The sequence below is a fragment of the Eumetopias jubatus genome, unplaced genomic scaffold (genome assembly GCF_037043125.1).
Source record: "Eumetopias jubatus isolate StellerSeaLion01/CBP00866 unplaced genomic scaffold, mEumJub1_p1.0 scaffold_15, whole genome shotgun sequence".
Lineage (NCBI taxonomy): Eukaryota > Metazoa > Chordata > Mammalia > Carnivora > Otariidae > Eumetopias > Eumetopias jubatus.
The window spans coordinates 59,624,374-59,645,022 of record NW_028274821.1 but is presented as its reverse complement, the minus strand read 5'-3'; the positions used below and the strand labels follow the sequence as shown (position 1 = coordinate 59,645,022).

The following is a 20,649-nucleotide window of genomic DNA, read 5'->3' as shown; positions in this document are numbered from 1 at the left end:
CGTCTCCGCCCCCTCCGCGTCCCCGCCCCCTCCGCCGCCGCCGCCGCCGCTTCCCGGCTCCGCCTCCTCCCCCTCCGGGAGCCGCCTCCGTCGCCGCCACCGCCGCTGCTGCCGCCGGCCCGGGCCCAGCCAGCGCCCGCCCGCCGGAGTCGAGTCGCAGTCGGAGCCGCTGCCCGCGGCCCCGCCATGAGCGGAAGCGCCGCCGCCGCGGTCGCCGCCGCCGCCGCCTCAGCAGCTGCGGCCGCCGCGCACTTCCAGCCTCAGTCGTCGTCTCCCAGGCCGGGCGCCGCCGAGCTCGGGCCCCTGCGCCGCCCGCGACCCCCGCCGCCGCCGCCCCGGCCCGAGCCCGCCGCTGCCGGCCGCCTCAGCCCTTCGGGCCACGGGCCTCTCCGGGCGGGCGCCCAGGGTGGCGGCGCCTGCGGCCGAGCGCCGGGAGCAGGTACGGGGTCCGGGAACGGGCCGGGCGGGGGGGGGCGTGGGTTGGTTTCGGGGGTGGGGGGCCCAAAGGCGTGTGGTCCAGCAGTCCGGCGCGGCGGAGTGGGTGGAGCGTTGTCCGGGTCAGCTTTGTCCGGCCCCCGGAGCCCCCGTGAGCCCTGCGTCCCCGTCGCGCCGAGCGGCTCACAAAGCGTTTTCCCACCCGGTGGGTAGCCCCCTCCCCTAGGGTGGGTAGGGCAGGACCTCTGTAGGTCTCCGCTTGGCGGAGGAGGAAACCAAGGCGTACAGGGGGAAGTGACTTGCCCAAGGTCACGTAGCCGGTGAGAGTCGTAGCCTGGCTGGGACCCAGGGCCACCCTGGGCCGGCGCGGGCCCGGAGCAGGGGGGCTGGGAGGAGGAAGAGCCCCTAGACCCCGAGACCCGGGAGACATTGATCCGGAGGAGGGGGCGCTAGGCCCTACTCTCAGACACGCCCACCCAACGCTTCTTAGGTGGGCTTAGGAAATAGGATCTCTTGCGGTGCGGGACGGCGGAGAAGGGGCCGCTTTGGGGGCTTGGTGGTACCCTGGGGAGCCGATTTGAGGAGCCTCGGGGGGAGAGAGTTGTGTGTGGGGTGTACTCTCTGGGAGAGGGCTTTCTTGAGTGAATGGGGCAGAGCTTCGGAAACTTCTCATCGTGGGGACCGTTTGGTCTCTGCCAGGCCACCTTGCCCACCATTGCCCGGACTAAACCAATCCAGCTGAAATTAATAGGAGGGAGGCCTTCCCGCTTTTGTGGAGACACCCATAAGGTGTCCATTTTCGTGAAGTGGTCCAAGTTTCGTTCGTGCCCCAAACAGGAGTGCTTTTAAGGCCCTAGTAAAGCATTTCTGCTATAGAAGGCCGAGTGAGTTTTTTTCCAGGTGGTCTGGATCTGTCACCCATGGAGAACCCCTAGGGAACAGTTATCCCAAGCGTGAAGGGGGAAGGAAGCGGGGAGGATTGAGACAAGTCACCCGCCTGTCTCGCATGTTAGGCAGGGCCATATACTGTATGGGACTCCTATATTTCTTTAGGATGGGTGATTTTGAGTGTGGACGCATCTTGGAAGGAGGAGAGCACTTAGAGTTCTAGAGAGAGAGTAAGAGAGCGAGCAATGAAGAAGCTCCTGTGGCGCTGGAAAATAGAAGCTGTATAGAAAGGGGGAAAAGAAGATATTTAGTCATTGTGGGGGAAGGGAGATGAAAGGGTTGCTGAGGGGAAGGGGACAGTGTCTAGTCCTGAGAAAAGTTGGGATTTTTCAAAGAGGGAGTCAAGGGTGATGAGTTTGAAAGGAGTCTGTTAGAGGTGGATGGTATTTTACAAGGATGAGTAATAGGTATTGGTCTGCAACAATTACTTTTCTTCGAGTAAAGACAGTTATACTTTTATATAAATGTTTTAGCCTTCGCATTCCCCACCCCCCATTCTCTCTCCTGTTCTAAGGCTGCTGGCCCACAGTATTGTCTTGGAAGTAAGGCTTGACAAAAGAGGGAAGGGGAAGACTAATTAGCAAATGCATTAATTAGGGCCCTTTGTCCGAAATGATTCCTTGTTTAAGACAGCTGTTTTCTCGCTGCCCTCCTGCACTTCAGCTTTCCAGCTGTGGTGGCTGTTGGATGCGTACTGTAGAAGAACTGCCCTGTTTTAGACAAGATATGTTAGATTTTTCTTGAAAAACTGAGAAACACCTCTATTTGACAAATATGTATAAAAGCGTGAAAATTCACTGGTCAAAGATTTTAATCAGGGAAATGCAAATGGAAACAACAGTGAGGTGCCATTTCACACCCATCAGACTGGCAAAATTTAAATGCTGTGATAACCAAGTGTTAGTGAACTTATGGGGAAATCAACGTTTATTTCCTGCTAGTGGAAATGTAAATGGATATAACCACCTTGGAGAGTAGTGTAGTGATGTCTTATTGGAGAGCTAATATACATACTTACCCAAAATGTCCGTTTTTGCTTCTAAGACATCTTAGTACCTGGTGTCCAAGAAAAGTGTGAAAGAAGTATTAGCATGCTCATTGCAGCCTAAATGGCCACCAGCAAGGGAAATGCATAAATTGTTAGATAGTCCCACCCAATTGAGTCTTATAGCACTGAAAAATAAACTATAGCCACATGCGTTAAAATGATTGAATCTCACAAACATAATATGGGGTGGGGGAACAGGTTATAGAATTCTTACAAAATGTTTCCACTTGTATAAAATCTGAAAACATGCAAAATAATATTGTTTGTGGCTTTGTACATATATAGTAATAGTATAAAAACATGCATGGTAACAACTAACAGAGTATTCAGAGTAGAGATTATCTCTGGGAACAGAAGATGAGGGATGGCATTGGACAGGGGTACACCGAAGGCTTTAATAATATCTAATATTCCATTACTAAGGAATCTGAATAAGATAATTGCAAATTAGGATTTGCTTATTTTGGGTGTAGGGTCAGAGATATTCAATATCTTATTTTAAATATTTTTCAGGTGTTTGAAATATTTCTCACATGCAAAAAATTTTCTTGTTTTATAGAGTGCAGTATTTTTGTCTCATAATAATGAAACTCTTGCTACAGACTCCAGTCCAGCACAGCCTGGCAGGTATGCAGGCTGGTGATCCTTTTCTCACCCCTTTCTGACCTGCAAAGCCTAGTGTATTGCATTGGATGACTTTTATTTTGGAATTGCTGATAGGCATGGAGGATTCCTCAGTCTTTCTAAACTTTCTAATGGACCTAGGTCAGCAGTTTGAGCTTTGTCGAAATATAAGTGCCCCAGGACGTTCAGACTTATCTGATGTAGGGAGGGACCCAGAAATCTGATTCTGAAAAAGTTCCCCAGTAGGTTCTGATGCCCACTAAAATTCGAGAGCCACTGCCTTGGGCTCCTGACTCCGGGCTGTACTCCATCTCAGCTTTGCCCCAGGCTACCTTCTCTTGCCCTTCCTGCATGACTAGGACTAATGTGGGCCCATGTGATACTTAGTTCTTTTGTAGGGCATAAAAGAATGATAGGGTTGGAAGCTATTGAGTCTTAAGCCCTTTATAATGTGGTTGTCTAGTCCTCTTATTTTCATGCAGGTAGCTAAGGGGCCCACTGCCCACCAGGGCTATTTATTAGGTTTTACAAACTTTAACCGCTTGTGTCACAATATGGAGTTTTATGATTAGGGCAGGAGCAAAAAGGGCTAACAGAAGGAAAACCAAATTTGGAGAAAGGAAACCCCCAACAGTAAATGTATATGATCGTGCCTTTTCCACAGATGATAGTGATTGTTTTAGTGCTTTAGCTTATGACATGCATTTAAATTTCAGCTATTTGAACCTGCAGTCAAAGATTAGGGTCTCAGATAACAACTGATTATCCCCCTCAAGATGGAAGAATTTCCTTTCTCCCAAATTTGCTAGTTTTACTTCTCTGCCAGACCCTTTTTTCTCTAGTCCTAATATGTTTAGGAATGAATTTATATTCACAAATGTGAGGATTTCTGGTAATGAAATTTGTGAAATGCCTGTTTGTCTTTGGGAAGGTTCTTTCTGGAAACCTACTTCGGAAGTGCAGTGCTTCTTCAGGTATACTTTTGCAGGGTTGCTGTGTTAGGTTGTATAGATTGTGCCCAACACTAGGTCACCTGTTTTGTGTGGTGAGTGGGAGTGGAAATTCATTTGTGCCCCACTTACCAATTGAGCATTTTGTAGGGGTGCCTGGGTGGCTCAGTCGGTTGAGCATCTGACTTTTGGTTTCTGCTCAGGTCGTGATTTCAGGGTTGTGAGATCGATCCCCGCATCAGTCTCCACACTCTGTAAAGTCTGCTTAAGATTCTCTCTCCCTCTCCCTCTGTCTCTCTCCAACCCTGTGCTCACTCTCCCTCTCTCTCTCTCTCTCAAATGAATAAATCTTAAAAAAAAATGTGTTTCTTGTGGAAATGTGTCCCTTCAGAGAGGGGCACCCCCTTTTCTAATTCTCATCGAGTGCCTCATGAACTAGCATGGCCTTGCAACTTTGGAAGGCTCCGAGGCAGCCTTGTTGCTCCATGTGTAACTAACTGTGCCATCCATAGTTACGGACTCTGTGAAGAGGGCAGGTCAGTTTGGGGCCTTTAGTTTGGAGAATTTTCTCCACCTGAACTTTTCAGTGGAAGGAACCTACCCCTGGCTTTTCATCACCATGCTCAGTTGAACCGAAATTTCAGCTTAAAATTGTAAAATTTATTACGGAGCTGGAGAAATATGCACAATTTTGAAAATACCATTATTTATGAAAAGATGGAATGAGAGAAATATTAAAAAGACAAAAGCATCTGGTAATTGAAGAAGATAAAGTAGTTTCTTCTTGGACATTTGCTCTTGCAATCTTGCAGTGCGTACTTTGAGGGGGAAATACAATGTTGTTTTTCTCTTCCTATTCCCCCTACACTAGCATTCCTGAATTTCTTAAGACCTGAGGCTTTTTAGCCAATTTTGAAAATATTTACCCATTTGTATTTTCTATTAAGTGGTTGTTTACGCTTCCTGCTGTTTTATTTTTTTCTTGGAGAGAGAGGAAGGGAGGTAGTGCTGAACCAAGGACAAGACTGGACTTCCTACTGCTTTTGCAAATAATGGCAGTGTGTTTTTTCAGAACAGTTGTCATGGAAGAGTGCTGTTCTGCGGGCTCAGGGGAGAGGTACATTTGAAGTGGTTTCTGTTGTATTTATTATTATTATTTTTAAACATGATCCAGGGTGATGGTTACAGAGTTCCATTGTGCTTTTGCTGCTGTCTTGAAGAAGTTTTTGTTTTTTTTTTAAGAAAATGTGTTTAAAACTAAAAATGTTTAACAAAAATAGTCTTATGCCCACACGAGGAAAATAAACAGTTCTCACCTATGGGCCTTACCCAAAGCAGTTTGAATTTTCTTTCCAGTTCTGTTTAAATGGATATTAGTGCTATTTTAGGATGGCTTAGAACACTTGAGTGATGTTGGACAGGTGGAGGAGAATGATGGGATTATACTGGAGTTTATCAGTGGTTCCCCCCAGTCTCTCGATATGGAAACTATCACTGTATTGTCTGCTTTTGTGATAGAGTATGTGTAGAAATAAGGGAGAGATTGTGAGTTTTGGTATATGTAATAATTTGATCCTTTTGAAAGAAAAAGCAGAGGGATGAAGTGGTAAGAGGAAGAAATACATGCATGGAAAAGAGAGTAGCAAGCAAATAGTATGACATTTTGTAGTGCTTTGGGGATGTTCTTTGAGTTGAAAGTTACCTGTCTGTATCCATTCTGCTTCAGCACCTTTGATTTCGGTGTCTGAAGATGGTGCTTACTGATCTTCAGTTGAAACCTGTTTTATTGTTATGGAGCTGGAAAGTGAGCAGTTTTGAAGACTAGGCTGAGGTGGGAGGCTAGTCTAAAAGTAAAAACAAGTATCCATTTTGTAATTGCTTTTGTAAATAGGAGTTGAGACTCTCATAATTAACCAAAGTATTTTTCATTTGGCTTTTAGGCTGTCTTATTTAATAATTGTTTTAATACATTTGTCTTCCTATATAGAGTTTTGTTGCTGCCTCAGTACATATTTGAGCATCTGTTGGGTGCCATAATCCCAGTACTAACCACTGGTACATGGGGGTGATAGCCTTCATTGTCAGAGACTTCATTACCTGAGGTGCTGAGAACGACACCGAAGACTGTGCTTCAGTTTGTGCTTTCTTTTCTCCCTTTTATCATGCTTCCTTCTTCTCCCTGGTCTTTTGGGCTTGGTGGTGGTCTATCCATCTGTCAGGGGATCTCCCCACATGTGAGGGGTGCAGAGGCTTTATAGAGCCTTTTGACTGGGTCTGGGTACCCTTAAGTAAAACTCCTCCAATAGTATTGAGCTAGACTTGAGGACCATCATAGTGGCTCCAGCTCCTCTTCCTTCTCTGCTGCCTGGGTTGCCACCACCCACCCTTTGCTGTGGAGCCTGGAAGGCGCCCCCCTCACCCCCAGTTATACAAAGAGGCTTTGTGCTCTGAGGATGTTCTAAAGGCGGGATCACTGTAATTATAATTCCCCAAGCACAACCAAGTAATGGGGGCAGGCAGGGTAAAGATGGTATCCAAGTCCTTGTTGGTAGGGAGAAGTCAGGCGGGGATTAAAAATCATCTGGAGACAGTACCAAAATGGATAATGGAGCGTTGTTGGTAATGCTGATGGGAATGTGTTTAATTGAATACATTTTAAATTCTAATACTTGCAAGATACTTGAAGCTTTAAAAAGCATAAGACAGCCTGAACTTTTTTTTTAGGTTTGTTTTTTTTTTAGGACTAAAATTGTAACAGAAAATTACTTTAGAAGAAGGTGAGTAGAAATCTCAGCCTACTTGGCTTTGTGTTTGTGTTGCCAGAATGACTGATTGCTCAAGAAAGCCAAATACATATCTTACTTACTCTCCAGGGCGTGCTCTTACTAATCCAGCTTCTTTTATTTCTAAAAGTAAGCTCTGACATTTTTGGGAAGCTGATTTTCTCCTACCACCCCAAGAAGAAAATCAGTGTGGGGATATATGCTTAATAAACTTTTTTTTTAAAGATTTTATTTATTTGACAGAGAGAGACAAAGCAAGAGAAGGAACACAAGCAGGGGGAGTGGGAGAGGGAGAAGCAGGCTTCCCGCTGAGCAGGGAGCCGGACGCGGGGCTCAATCCCAGGACCCTGGGAGCATGACCATAGCTGAAGGCAGACGCCTAATGACTGAGCCACCCAGGCACCCCTATATGCTTAATAAATTCTTATATCAACCATCCTATGTCATGGTGTGCTTCCAAGCTCCATTGGTAATCTCCTAGTGAAAACTTTTTTCTTACTATGTTAACTATTAGTATATTACTCTGATTAGTGTCTCAAACAAACTTTTTTTTTTTTAAAGTGCACCAAACAATTGACTGCAGAGGTTATCTTTAGACTTTAGGATAGTGGACTCAAGTCGTCTTTTATGCAAGGTGAGGGGAAAAGATCCTTTTTGTTCTTAAGATTAGCACTGACATCTGTGGTGAGTGAAGTAGTCAGGGAGAGTGTGTGTTCTATATGGAAACCTATAGGTACTGTAGGCTTGACCTTCATCTGATTACTTGTTGGAGTCAGGTCAAGAGTTGGACCTTTATTTTTACTATCTAGAGTGATTTTTGTCCTGTTGGAGGAAATCTCCCCCCCCTTTTTTTTAAAGATTTTATTTTTATTTATTTGACAGAGAGAGAGAGAGTCAGGCAGAGAGGGAACACAAGCAGGGGGAACAGGAGAGGGAGAAGCAGGCCTCTCGCAGAGTGGGGAGCCTGATGCAGGGCTCGATCCCAGGACCCTGGGATCATGACCTGAGCCGAAGGCAGATGCTTAACGACTGAGCCACCCAGGCGCCCCTCTCCCCCACTTTTTTTTTTATTGACAAAAGTGTGCGATGTGATGATTTGATATATGAATGCATTTTGAAATGATTACCACAGTCAGGTTTATTAATACATCCATCACCTCATATAGTTACCTTTTTTTATGAGAATGTTTCAGATCTCTCGTAGCAAATTTCAAGAATATAATACAGTATTATTAACTATAGTCACCATGCTGTACATTAGATTCTCAGAACTTATAATTGAAGGCTTGTGCCTTTGACCAACATCTCCCTATTTTCCCTACTTCCCAGACCCTGCTAACCACCATTCTGCTTTTTTTCTATGAGTTTGACTTTTTAAATTAAAAACAATTTTTTTTTTATTTTACATTCCACATATAAGTGAGATAGTACCGTATTTGTCTTTCTCTGGCTTATTTCACTTAACATTATGTCCTCCAGGTTCATCCATGTTGTTGCAAATGGCAGGCTTTCCTTCTTTCTAATGGCTGAATAATATTCTGTTGTACTTATATGCTAAATCTTCCTTCATCCATTCATTTGTTGGACACTTAGGTCCCTATCTCAGCTGTCGTGAATAACACTGCAAGGAACGTGGGAGTGCAGATAGCTTGAAGAAATCTACCTTAAATTAATCTTCACATAAGACTACAGTGTAGTCTATTACAAAGATATTGCCCATATAATTCTTAGAAAAGACTACCAATTTGACAGCTAAATTTTATGAGATTTAAAATTAGGATCCATTTTATCTGCTTTCAATGAAAAGTGAGGTTGATCTCTCCCTCCCCACCCCCAATGTTTTAGGCAAGTATATTGCTCAGCAGTGACTTTATTTTAGCTTAATTATAAACTGTTATTTGGCTACTTCATTTGCTTCATTTATAATATATATTTCCTTTGGGTAGTAACCTCTGCTTACTTCACTGCTCTCTGGTGGCCACTAAAAGTAATGGTAAAACATTTATTGAATGCCTGCTGTGTACCAGGCACAGTGAGGATTTCAGATACAATTCAGATAGGCAACAGTTCAGTGATAGATTCTGACTACGTTAGCAGAACAAATGCATTTTGGGGTATGGTAACCCTTAATAAAAGGGGGAGAACATCTAAATTGCATTAATAATAGTGATATATAACCATGATAATGTTGCTAAAGCACAGATCTAACCAGACCAAAAATTTATGTGGTTGCCTCCTAAGTAAAAGAAATATTTTTTCTTTTTTTTTTTTTAAGATTTTATTTATTTATTTGAGAGAGAGAGAGAGAGAAACAGCATGAGAGGGGAGAAGGTCAGAGGGAGAAGCAGGCTCCCTGCCGAGCTGGGAGCCCGATGTGGGACTCGATCCCAGGACTCCGGGACCATGACCCGAGCCGAAGGCAGTCGCTTAACCAACTGAGCCACCCAGGCGCCCAAGAAATATTTTTTCATCTGGCATTCAAGACCAGCATAATTATTTTAATCTCTACTATTTTTCCTCATGAACATTATTCTCCAGGGAAATAGGATGCCTTGTTGTCTATATGTGTATCACTTTTTGACCTGTTTCTTTGATTCTTCAGCTTGGAATGCCTTCAGTTTTTCCAGATCCTACTTATTTTTAAATATCTAGGTGGTAGTCATCATTTATTGTGTGCAAAGCTCTGTTCTAAGTGCTTTACCTGGATTAATTCATTTAATTTGTGCCTTGGTCCTTTAAGGTTGATGCTATTATTATCGTTATTGTGCAGATGAAGAAACTGGAACACAGGTTAAATAACTTGCTAGAGATGATGCAGCTATTAAGAGTGTTATCTAGGATATGAACTCAAGCTGTCTAGTTCCAGAGTCTATATTTTTAGCCATCATGCTTTACTGCATCTCATTTTTTTTTTTAAAGCAAACTTAACAGTTAGTTTTGGTAATAAGAGGTTGAATGTAAGCAAAGGTGATCACTGCTTTAGCCACTGAAAAGAATTTGCAATCTTTAGTTTTTACCTTTGCTCCTGAGAAATATACTCTTTTTTTTTAAGTTCTGAATTATTGGATTTGGATTATTTAATTGATTTTTTTAAAGTCATTCATTACTTTTTTACATAAGGAGTAGGAGTGCCTGCATTGGGGTGGGTGGGTTCACATTAGAATAGGCATATTTAAATTGCTTCTTAGAAAATCTTCCATGTTCTATGATTCTGAACATTAGGGTCTTAACTGAGTGCTTTTTGAGCACTTAAGTGGATAAAAAATTCTCAAGGAAATATTTGGCCCTACTCAGAGGAACTTCTGAATCTCACCTTTTTGTGGATATGGGTACCTTCCCCCCAAATATCACAAGAATAGATGTTAGACTTCTTTTTAGCCTTTTTTTTTCTTTTTAGCCTTCTTAATTTCCATAATAAGTTGATTTGTCACAAGCTAAAGCATAAACATATCTATTCAGGGGCTAAAATATGAACATTCAGGTATTAGTTGGAGACGCTTATGTGTTGGGTTGATGCTGTCTGAGACAGTGGATTATTTGAGGAAGATAATGTGGCATTGTGGTTACCAAGTGAACTACTTCAAAATTGGTTGGAATGCTTGTTAAAAATTCTCTGTCTTTAGGTGGCCTAGAGTTGGAATCTGAGATGAGGAAATTTTCTTATAAACAGTTATAGATGATGTTTCTAATATTATTTCATTTATGCTGTAGGCTTAATAGGCATTGGTGGGCCATCAGTTTAGAAAATGTGCTGTGGGAAAATGAGTTTCTAAGGTCAAAACCAAGTACAGTACTTACAGACTTTCGGAACATGGCCTGTTTTTTTAGCAGAGCACTGCCAACAGTCTTTTTCTCCTACTTCGCTTTTGGATCCCTAGAAAGGAAGAAGGAATTCTTTGCTTTTCAGATTACTAAACGATACGGAATTAATTCATCAGAGGAAGATATTCTTTCTATTCAGACAGGATAAAGACTGGTTAATCCAGATAATTGAGGAATTTCCACTCATTTACTTGTTTGGGTTTCTTTAAGACGCTTAGCTTCAGAACACATCAAGAGTTATGGGGGCGCCTGGGTGGCTCAGTCGTTAAGTGTCTGCCTTCAGCTTAGGTCATGATCCCAGGGTCCTGGGATCGAGCCCCACATCGGGCCCCCTGCTCCGCGGGAAGCCTGCTTCTCCCTCTCCTACTCCCCCTGCTTGTGTTCCCTCTCTTGCTGTGTCTCTCTCTGTCAAATAAATAAATAAATAAAATCTTTAAAAAAAAAAGTTATGTTTGGGGGCTCTAACGGAAGACATTATTGTTGACTATGTTTGCTATATGTCAGGAATGAGCCATGAACTCTTGTGATCTAATTATCCAGTGTTTCTTTTTAAAAATTGTGCATGTATTGTTGAAAACAAATTAATTCTAATCTATGATATTTTTGAGCTTTAAATAAAAGCTACCATTGTGTGCAAAAAAACCAAAAAACAAAACCAAAAAACCAACAAAGGCAACAAGTCAAAAGATCTCCCTTAAAATGAGTTTGTGTACAACTCATGATACTAATTTCTATGTTAAGGTCAAAACAAAAGTCAGAATTTGACTAGAATGTTTAGAGTCTGAAATCTTCTAAAAAATTAACTCTTTTTCAACTGACATAAGTGATTTTAATTTTAACATAAATGGTTTTGTGGGGTGGGGATAGAAATCAAACTAGTTTTGCCATACCAAAATCTTTCTCTAGCACATCGGAGATGTAAATATGTTTCCTTTTGAAGTACAATTGTTTGATAGAATAGTTATGTTATTTTTCCTGGTGCTATGTAGTTAAAACCCCAGGGCCTAAATTTATTTTATTTAATTTTTATTTTTTGTTTTTAAAGATTTTGTTTATTTATTTGACAGAGAGCGAGAGAGGGAACACAAGCAGGGGGAGTGGGAGAGGGGGAAGCAGGCTTCCCGCGGAGCAGGGAGCCCGATGTGGGGCTTGATCCCAGGACCCTGGGATCATGACCTGAGCCGAAGGCAGACGCTTAATGACTGAGCTACCAAGGCGCCCCTATTTTTTTAAAAGATTTTATTTATTTATTTGAGAGAGACAGAGACAGAGCGAGCACAAGCAGGGGGAGGGACAGAGGGAGAAGCTGACTCCCAGGTGAGCAGGGATCCTGATGTGGGGCTCATTCCCAGGACCCTGAGATCATGACCTGAGCCACCCAGGCACCCCCCTAAATTTATTTTAAAGTTTGATTAAAACTTTGTTTCTATGTAAGAAAAGTTACCAAATTGAAAAAGGACTTTGGAGGGACACCTGAGTGGCTTAGTCGGTTAAGCATCTGCCTTTGGCTCAGGTCGTCATGGTCCCAGGATCCTGGGATCGAGTCCGGCGCAGGGAGCCCGCTTCTCCCTTTCCCTCTGCTGCTCCCCCTGCTTGTGCTCACTCTCTGGCTCTCTCTCTCAAATAAATAAATGAAATCTTTAAAAAAAAAAAAAAAAGAGGGGCTTTAGAAATTTTGATTCCAAATTGAAAAGGAGCTTTAGAAATTTTGATTCCAAGATTGCTTTTAAGGAGGGAGAGGCAAGTCAAATTGGATATGGGCCCCACAGAATTGTCTGTGCTACTTCCTGGGTCAGGAAAGCTCAAAGAGGGGGGCTGTGTTGCAGTAGGGCAGGGCGTAAACCTGGTAGGAACTAGAAGTGAAACTGGAAGTGCCTTTAAGAAAAAAAAAAAAAAGGCAGATTGTTGTATTAGACTGAGTCAGGCTGGATGGAGCAGTGAGACTGTTCTCAAGCACAAATGTGTATGTAGTACCCCTGGCAGATTTCCTGATTAAGTCAACATGTTTGCAGTTGATTCAGGGCAGACCTTAGACTCAAGGGAGGAAAATGAGAGAAGAGCAAAGGGAGAGGCTGAGGCGGGGGCCTTAAGGTGCAGGTTCTGAAAGAAAATTTCTTTAAAAAAAGAGGAAGAAAGGGAAAAAAGAGGAAAGAAAGGAAAAAAAGATTTCTGAGCCTTTGAGAGAGACAGCAGGAAGTTAAAGATGGAATTCTGGGGACACTTTCCTCTCCCCACAAGCTGTATGGAAGTGGTGGATGAGTGAGTAGACTTACAGATGTTGGCAAAGGTATCCTTGTTAGAACAGAAAGGATCTATCAACAGTGGTTTGTTTTAAAACGATAGATCTCACTACAAAGGTTAGCCAGTCTTACGTAATTTTATTACACCTAGGGTCACTTACTTTAAAAGGAAAATGAGAACTTAAATTTGACGTACAGTTGACAATTAAGAGCATCACATTTCCATGGTGGTTTAACGGTAGTTATTTGCTATCTTTCACGCACAAAAGTTGACAATGCTAGCATGCTCTGCCTAACTAGGGCATGCACTGCTAATGTTTTTCCCACAGGAATGATAGGTTCAAATTCAAAGAGATTAGATACCATTGCACTTTCTGCTGGCTTCTCCCCTTCCCATCCCCAGAACCATTCATAGATGCTCTGTGTGTGGATGCCAGTGTGTAATATGGATTGGGATTGAGTTTATGGCTCTGAGGTAAACCAACACCTCTCACACTTTATTTATGCATCACCTGGGAATCTTTTTAAAATGCAGATGTCTAGCAAAGGCACAGATGATAGTGGAATAGTTTAGAGTAGCCAGGAGGTGGAGTAGTTAGTGGCTCTCAAACTTGAGCCTGTATGATAGGCATCTGTAGGGCTGGTTAAAAGCAAGACTACTTGGCCCCATCTTCCGGAGCTTTTGATTCTCCACACTAGGGTGGGGCCTGATATTTTGCATTTTATTTTATTTATTTATTTTTTAAAGATTTTATTTATTTGACAGAGACACATACAGCGAGAGAGGGAACACAAGCAGAGGGAGTGGGAGAGGGAGAAGCAGGCTTCCCACCGAGCAAGGAGCCTGATCCTTGATCCCAGCACCCTGGGATCATGACCTGAGCCAAAGGCAGACGCTTAACGACTGAGCCACCCAGGCGCCCCGATATTTTGCATTTTAAACAAATTTCTAGGTGATGCTAATACATCCGGGGCAGTATATTTTGAGATCCCTTGAGGTAGAATATAAATAATATTGAGGAGAATCAAACCGTCTTGGCTTCTTGAGCATTACTTTGTAACTGAAAATGGTGAAGAAAAGTTTGCTGAAAGTAATAATACTGTTCATGGTGAAATAGGTGATGAGAATGAAGGAGTGTGCTTCTGATGACCACCACCGGGTGTTGTAGGAAGTGTCAAACCACTATATCATATACCTGAAACAAATATTACACTGTATGTTAACTAACTGGAATTTAAATAAAACTTAGAAAAAATACTGTCCATGTTAGGCAAATAACACCTCATTAAATAATTCTGTGTTTTATTGTGGTGAGTATGTGTCTCTGTCTAGAAAACATCCACAGTAGACCCCACCAAAAGGATAGTAAGAAAGATGATTACTTCTGGAGAAGGATCCAGCATTATGGAGGGTGGGATTTTAGCTTTCTTTGAAGGTTTCAATTTTTACTAAAGAGATTGTACTTCTATTTATGTAATTAATTTTATAAAAAGGGATAAGAAAACTGGGCCAGATAGTCTCCCATTTACTTCTCCAGATCTGTCCTCCACCCTGTTCCACCTGGCTCTCTGCCCCAGGGAAAGAGCTCCCAGATCCTCTGGCTTCTTCTTGGTTTCAGCCTTAGGAGATGTGAAGGGAAGGAGAATGAAGTCAATATTTATCCCTTCTGCTCTCGTGGAAGCCTGCATTTTATTACCTGGGTTCTGGGAATCTCTATCTCCTGCCTTTTTTGGGTGCCAAAGGAATAAAGGACTTGTTAGTCCTGGTTCCTCTTCTACCCTCTGTGATTTCTGTAGGCCTCACCTAATTTAGTAATTATTCCTTTTACAAGTAGACCACTTGCAGATTATTCTAATTTGAATTTGTTATCTCTTCACTGTTGGAAACCTGACTGATGGACCCTCTGAGTCCTGTTCCGCTCTTTACTTTATTTTCCCATTTATTTAACGTCCACCCCACCCCTATCCTCTCTGCTGTAATCCCAGGGGTAGTGACAGTACTATTTTGGTAGGTGTAACCTTCCAGACATTTTATATGGCTCTAAATTAATATACATATTTAACATACAAGGAATCATATTGTATTTCCTATTGAATAAATTCTTTTTACATCATACTACATTGTGACCATCTTTTTTTTTTTTTTTTTTTTTAAGATTTATTTAGGGTAGCCTGGGTGGCCCAGATGGTTAAGTGTCTGCCTTCGGCTCAGGTCATGATCCCAGGGTCCTTTTTTTTTTTTTTTTAAGATTTTATTTATTTGACAGAGAGAGACCTAGCGAGAGAGGGAACACAAGCAGGACCCTGGGACCATGACCTGAGCAGAAGGCAGACACTTAACAACTGAGCCACCCAGGCACCCCCCAGGGTCCTTTTTGATCGAGCCCTGCATGGATCTCCCTGCTCAGCTGGGAGCCTGCTTCTCCCTCTCCTTCTACTCCTCCCCCTGCTTGTGGTCTCTCACTCTCTCTGTCAAATAAATAAATAAAATCTTTAAAAAAAATTATTTATTTTATAAAGAGTGCAGGGGGAGGGGCAGAGGGAGAGGGGGAGTCTCAAGCTATGCTTGGAACCGACATGGGGCTCATCTGACAACCCTGAGATCATGACCTGAGCCGAAATCAAGAGTTGGACGCTTAACTGACTGAGCCACCCAGGCGCCCCACATTGTGACCATCTTTCTACATCAGTATAATTTACCTCATTCTTAATAGCTGTACACGATTCCGTTGTATTTGATATGTACATAACAAAGTTTAAACAGTTCCTTATATATTTAACATGATAGTTTTATTTATTTATTTATTTTATAAGATTTTATTTGAGAGAGAGAGAGCACAAGCAGGGGGAGCGGCAGGCAGAGGGAGAAGCAGACTCCCCGATGAGCAGGGCGCCTGACTCTGGGCTCCATCCCAGGACCCTAAGATCATGACCTGAGCTGAAGGCAGACGCTTTCACCCAGGTGTCCCTTAACATAATAGTTTTAATCATATACTGAATTTCCATTAATACTTGATCTGAAGGCACCTGGGTGGCTCAGTCGTTGGGCGTCTGCCTTCAGCTCGGGTCATGATCCCAGGGTTCTGGGATTGAGCCCTGCATTGGGCTCCCTGCTTGGCGGGAGGCCTGCTTCTCCCTCTCCCACTCCCCCTGCTTGTGTTCCCTCTCTCGCTTTCTCTGTCAAATAAATAAATAAAATCTTTAAAAAAAAACTTTGATCTGTGTCTGCATTCTGTTCTATTGATCTGTCTCTATTCTGGCACCAGTATTACACATTTTACTTATTGTGGTTTCATACAGCTAAGTTCTTGGTAGGGCAGATCCTCATAGTTACTTTTATTTTGGAGAACATTTTTGGCTTTCATCACATACTTTTTTTCCCTTCCAGATACAGTTTTTAAAAGTGTTTGTCAGGATTCCCTCAAATCCCATTGATAACCTGATTGGAAATGTATTTGTGAAGTTTGTAGCTTAATTCACATTTGTCAATGTATTTCACATTCTTTTTGCTTTTGACAGTGGGGCGTTTTCATCATACTTCTTGAATTTTGCTGTTAGGAAAAGCTGTTGATTTTTGTGTATTTATTTTAAAACCTTCCTATTTTCTAAGCTCTTGTAGTTGTTTTAGTAATTTTTCACAGGTTTTTATTGGGTATTCCAATTGGACAACTTTATTATTGGTAGAGAGTGCTAATTTAGACTCCTTTTCAGCATTTTCCTCTTTTTTTTTTCCTTCTTGTTTCATTGGCTGAGCTCTAACAGTGCCATGTACTTGACTTTAATGAGGCTGCCTCAGGTGTGCTTCACTATTTATTGTCGGGCTGACTGTGGGTCTGAAACCTGAAAAGTTAAAGGAGTATTTTTATTTATTTAGTGTTTTTCTCAGAAAGGATAAATTTGTCAGATGCTTTTCAACTCAGTTATCTACCCCTTGGAGATTGTTTCTTTCAACCTATTTATATGCTGAATTATATTATTTAATTTTCATTATGGAATTATCTCTAAATTTCTGGAGTAAATCTCATAGTACTATATTGATTTGTTAGTATTTAGGTCTTTGGAATATATTCAGAAGGGGGAAGGCCTGTAATTTTCCTCCTTGTGCCATCCTTGACATCAGGATTTTGGTAGCATGGAAAAATGGTGTTTGTGGTTGAAGGAGCAATAACCATTTCTATTTTGTTTTTTATTTTATTCCACTCAGTTTTCTTATTTTTTTAAGATTTTATTTATTTATTTGACAGAGAGAGAGATAGCGAGAGCAGGAACACAAGCAGGGGGAATGGGAGAGGGACAGGCAGGCTTCCCGCCAAGCAGCGAGCCCAATGTGGGACTCGATCCCAGGACTCTGGGATCATGACCCAAGCCGAAGGCAGACTCTTAATGACTGAGCCACCCAGGCGCCCTCAGTTTTTTTATTTTTTGTGTGTATGGGGCAGGGTGGGGGGCAAGTATTCAGTTTTGGTGAATTAGATATATTTTGTAGAAAATTAAATTCCTTTTCCAGCTTTAAAAAAAAGTGAGTTTATTATCTTCTTTTACTTTTTAAAAATTTCCTCTGTAAATATGATTTTGTCAGCTTTCTTAATCTTAATACGTTGTATTTTATTCTTTTTGATTAGATTAAAATCTGTATTCATCTGTAAAATAGATATAATGAAAATGAAGCAATCAAATGATGGTCATTATTTTCTTAACTTATTTATTTTTAGAGAGGGAGGGGGAGGGGCAGAGGGAGAGGGAAAGAATCTTAAGCAGGCTCAGCGCTCAGCACAGAGCCCACTCTGGGCTGGATCTCACAACCCTGAGATCATGACCTGATCCCAAATCAAGAGTCTCCCAAATCAAGAGTTGGACACTTAACCAACTAAGCCACCCAGGCGCCCCAGATGGTTGTTATTTTTAAAAGAATAATTGTCTTTTATTATTATTTGTATTTTTTGAATTTATTGTTTCTGTGTTTTTGTATACTGATTCAGGAATTTCTTTTTTTAAAGATTTTATTTACTTAGAGAGAGTGTGTGTGCGTATGAGTGGAAGGGTGGGGCAGAGGAAGAGGGAGAAGCAGACTCCCTGGTGAGCAAGGAGCCCAATGTGGGGCTTGATCCCAGGCCCCTGAGATCATGACCTGAGCCAGAGGCAGACGCTTAACCGACTGAGCCACCCAGGCACCCCTGATTGAGGAATTTCTGTTCTCATCTTTATTAAAATCTTTCTGTATGTGTTAAAAGTTCTTTAAAAATGTTTACGTTTATTGTCTTCTGATTACAAAAATGCACATGCCAAAAAATCAAACATTGCAGAAATATGTATCAGAAAATAAAAAGTCTCTATCTGAATTCTTGAGAGATCAGTGAGAACAAGTTGGTGTATGTATATTTAAGTGCTTTTGTTTTTATTATGCACATACCTGTTATAAAAAGTGGGGCCATAATATATATTATTTTGTAACTTGCTTTTTTTCAACTTTATATCTTGGATCTCTTTCCAAGTTAGAATTTATAGATCTAGTTTTTCTTTATTAAAACCTTTATTTGACAGACAACAGAGATAGCAACATTCATATCTTCTGAGTTTGCAGCTCAGTGAATCATCACAAAGTGAACACACTTGTGTAACCAATAGGTCAAGAAATAAAATATGACAGGTACCCCCAGAAACTTCCCATTGTGCCTCCCTATCTCATTCTTTTTAAAAATTTAACAGCTTTATTAAGATAGAACTCACATATCATACAATTCACCCATATGAAGTATAAAATTCAACACGTTTGGTGTTTTGGTATATTCACAATTGTGCAACTGTCACCACTATCTAATTCTAGAATCTTTTCATCACCCCAGAAAGAAACCCTGTACCCACTGGCAATCGCTCTCCATTTCCTCCTGCCCCAGTGGTAGGCAACAGCTAATCTAATTTCTGTCTCTATAGATTTTTCCATCCTGGACCTTTTATGTAAGTGGAATCATACAACATATGGTCTTTTATGACTGGCTTCTTTCTCTTAGCATAATGTTTTCAGGGTCATCCATGTTGTAACGTATGTCAGTGTTTCATTCCTTTTTATGGCCAAATAATCATTGTATGAGTATACTACATATTATTTATCCATTAATCAATTAGTGGACATTTAGGTTGCACCGTTTTTGGACTATTATGAATAATGCTGCTATGAACATTTGTGTACTAGATCTTGTGTGGACATATGTTTACATTTCTCTTAGATACACACACACATACACGCTCGCACCCTAAGAATGGAATTGCTGGGTCTAGTAACCGTGTTTAACCTTTTGAGGAACTGCCACACTTTTCCAAGTTGGTTGCACAATTTCATTTTTCATTTCCACCAGCAATGTATGAGAGTCCTAAATTCTTCACATTCCCATCAACACTTATTATTTCCTGTCTTTTTGATTATAGACATTCTACTGGGGGTGCATTGGTAGTTCATTGTGGTTTTGCTTTGCATTTCCCTAATGGCTGACGTTACTGAGCATTTTTTCATGTGTTATTGGTCCATGTAGATTTTTAAAAGGTTTTTAAGTTTTCCCTAATAGAAGCAAAGCTAAATAGTATCTTTTGTGTCTTTATAATTTTTAGACAAGCATCTAAAATTTCAGTACATCTATGCTTCTCTACTCTTTTTTTTCTGTAGATATAATCTAGCATTTATGTTATTTTTTTATATTACGTATTTTGAGAATGATTTTTAAAAATGTTTTATGCACTTAGTGAGATTTACAACAGTTATTTAGATTTATCTGTATTTTAACTTGTTTGTTGTTGCCTTCCATCCTTAGCTATACAATAAATGTAAATAATTTCATTTGTCACGTGAGTTATACAGTTTCCAGGATCTGTGTCTCCACATATTTTCTATAGTACATGAGTAGAGATCTGTATGATTAATAAACCTGATTGAGACATTTCAAAGGTATGGTTAAGGTCTGCATTTCATTGACAGAATCCAGAACTTTGTTTCTGTTAACTGATCAGGAGTTTCAAGGTAGTATTTTTCAGTTAGTTACCCTTCTGGGAAGAACAGCCTGAGGTTGGGAGTTTGTAGGAAAAATGATGTAGTCTGTTTCTTGGTGATCAGAGAGATGACTAGGGAAACTAGATGGACAGAGTGGAGTGCATAGTTCTATTATTTGGAAGGATCACCTGGGCCTGGAGTATCATGCCTACTGCCTTTGTTCGAATATAATATGTACATATCTTCATACTTGTGTGATTTATGAGTACCACTACTTTTTCTATGACCCCTTTGAGTAATTACAAATAATTTTTGTACAGTGTACTTTGCTTTACCCAAAAGATAAACAGTTCATATTGAAATCTTAATGGAAAAACTTATTGAGGAATCTACAGGAGATGGGCCACACGATGATATTAATGTGAATTTTCCGAGGCCTAGGGATTAGTATTAAATTTCATGGTCCCAGGGGCGCCTGGGTGGCTCAGTTGGTTAAGCGACTGCCTTCGGCTCAGGTCATGATCCTGGAGTCCCGGGATCGAGTCCCACATCAGGCTCCCTGCTCAGCAGGGAGTCTGCTTCTCCCTCTGACCCTCCCCCCTCTCATGTGCTCTCTCTCTCTCTCTCATTCTGGCTCTCTCAAATAAATAAATAAAATCTTTAAAAAAAAAAAATTCATGGTCCCAGAAACGAGGCTTTTCCCTCGTGTCTACAGGTGATCAGACTCACACTGTCTCTAAAACAGAAGACTTGTATCCAAACTGAGAGTACCAGTTTATAATGTGAAATGGCCTTTCTAATGACTTAAATACAACAAATA

At 41.3% G+C, this 20,649-nt stretch overlaps 1 protein-coding gene across 2 annotated transcripts in view; it reads left to right on the top strand.

Annotated features, from left to right (window-relative positions):
* The first annotated feature begins 334 nt into the window (after nucleotides 1–334).
* The window catches only part of RNF38 (ring finger protein 38), a 130,363-nt gene continuing 110,048 nt past the window's right edge, over nucleotides 335–20,649 (top strand). For both annotated transcript variants that reach the window (XM_028108668.2, XM_028108666.2), the window contains exon 1: nucleotides 335–439. The gene's annotated coding sequence lies outside the window, so the exon portion shown is untranslated. The remainder of the gene's footprint in view (nucleotides 440–20,649) is intronic.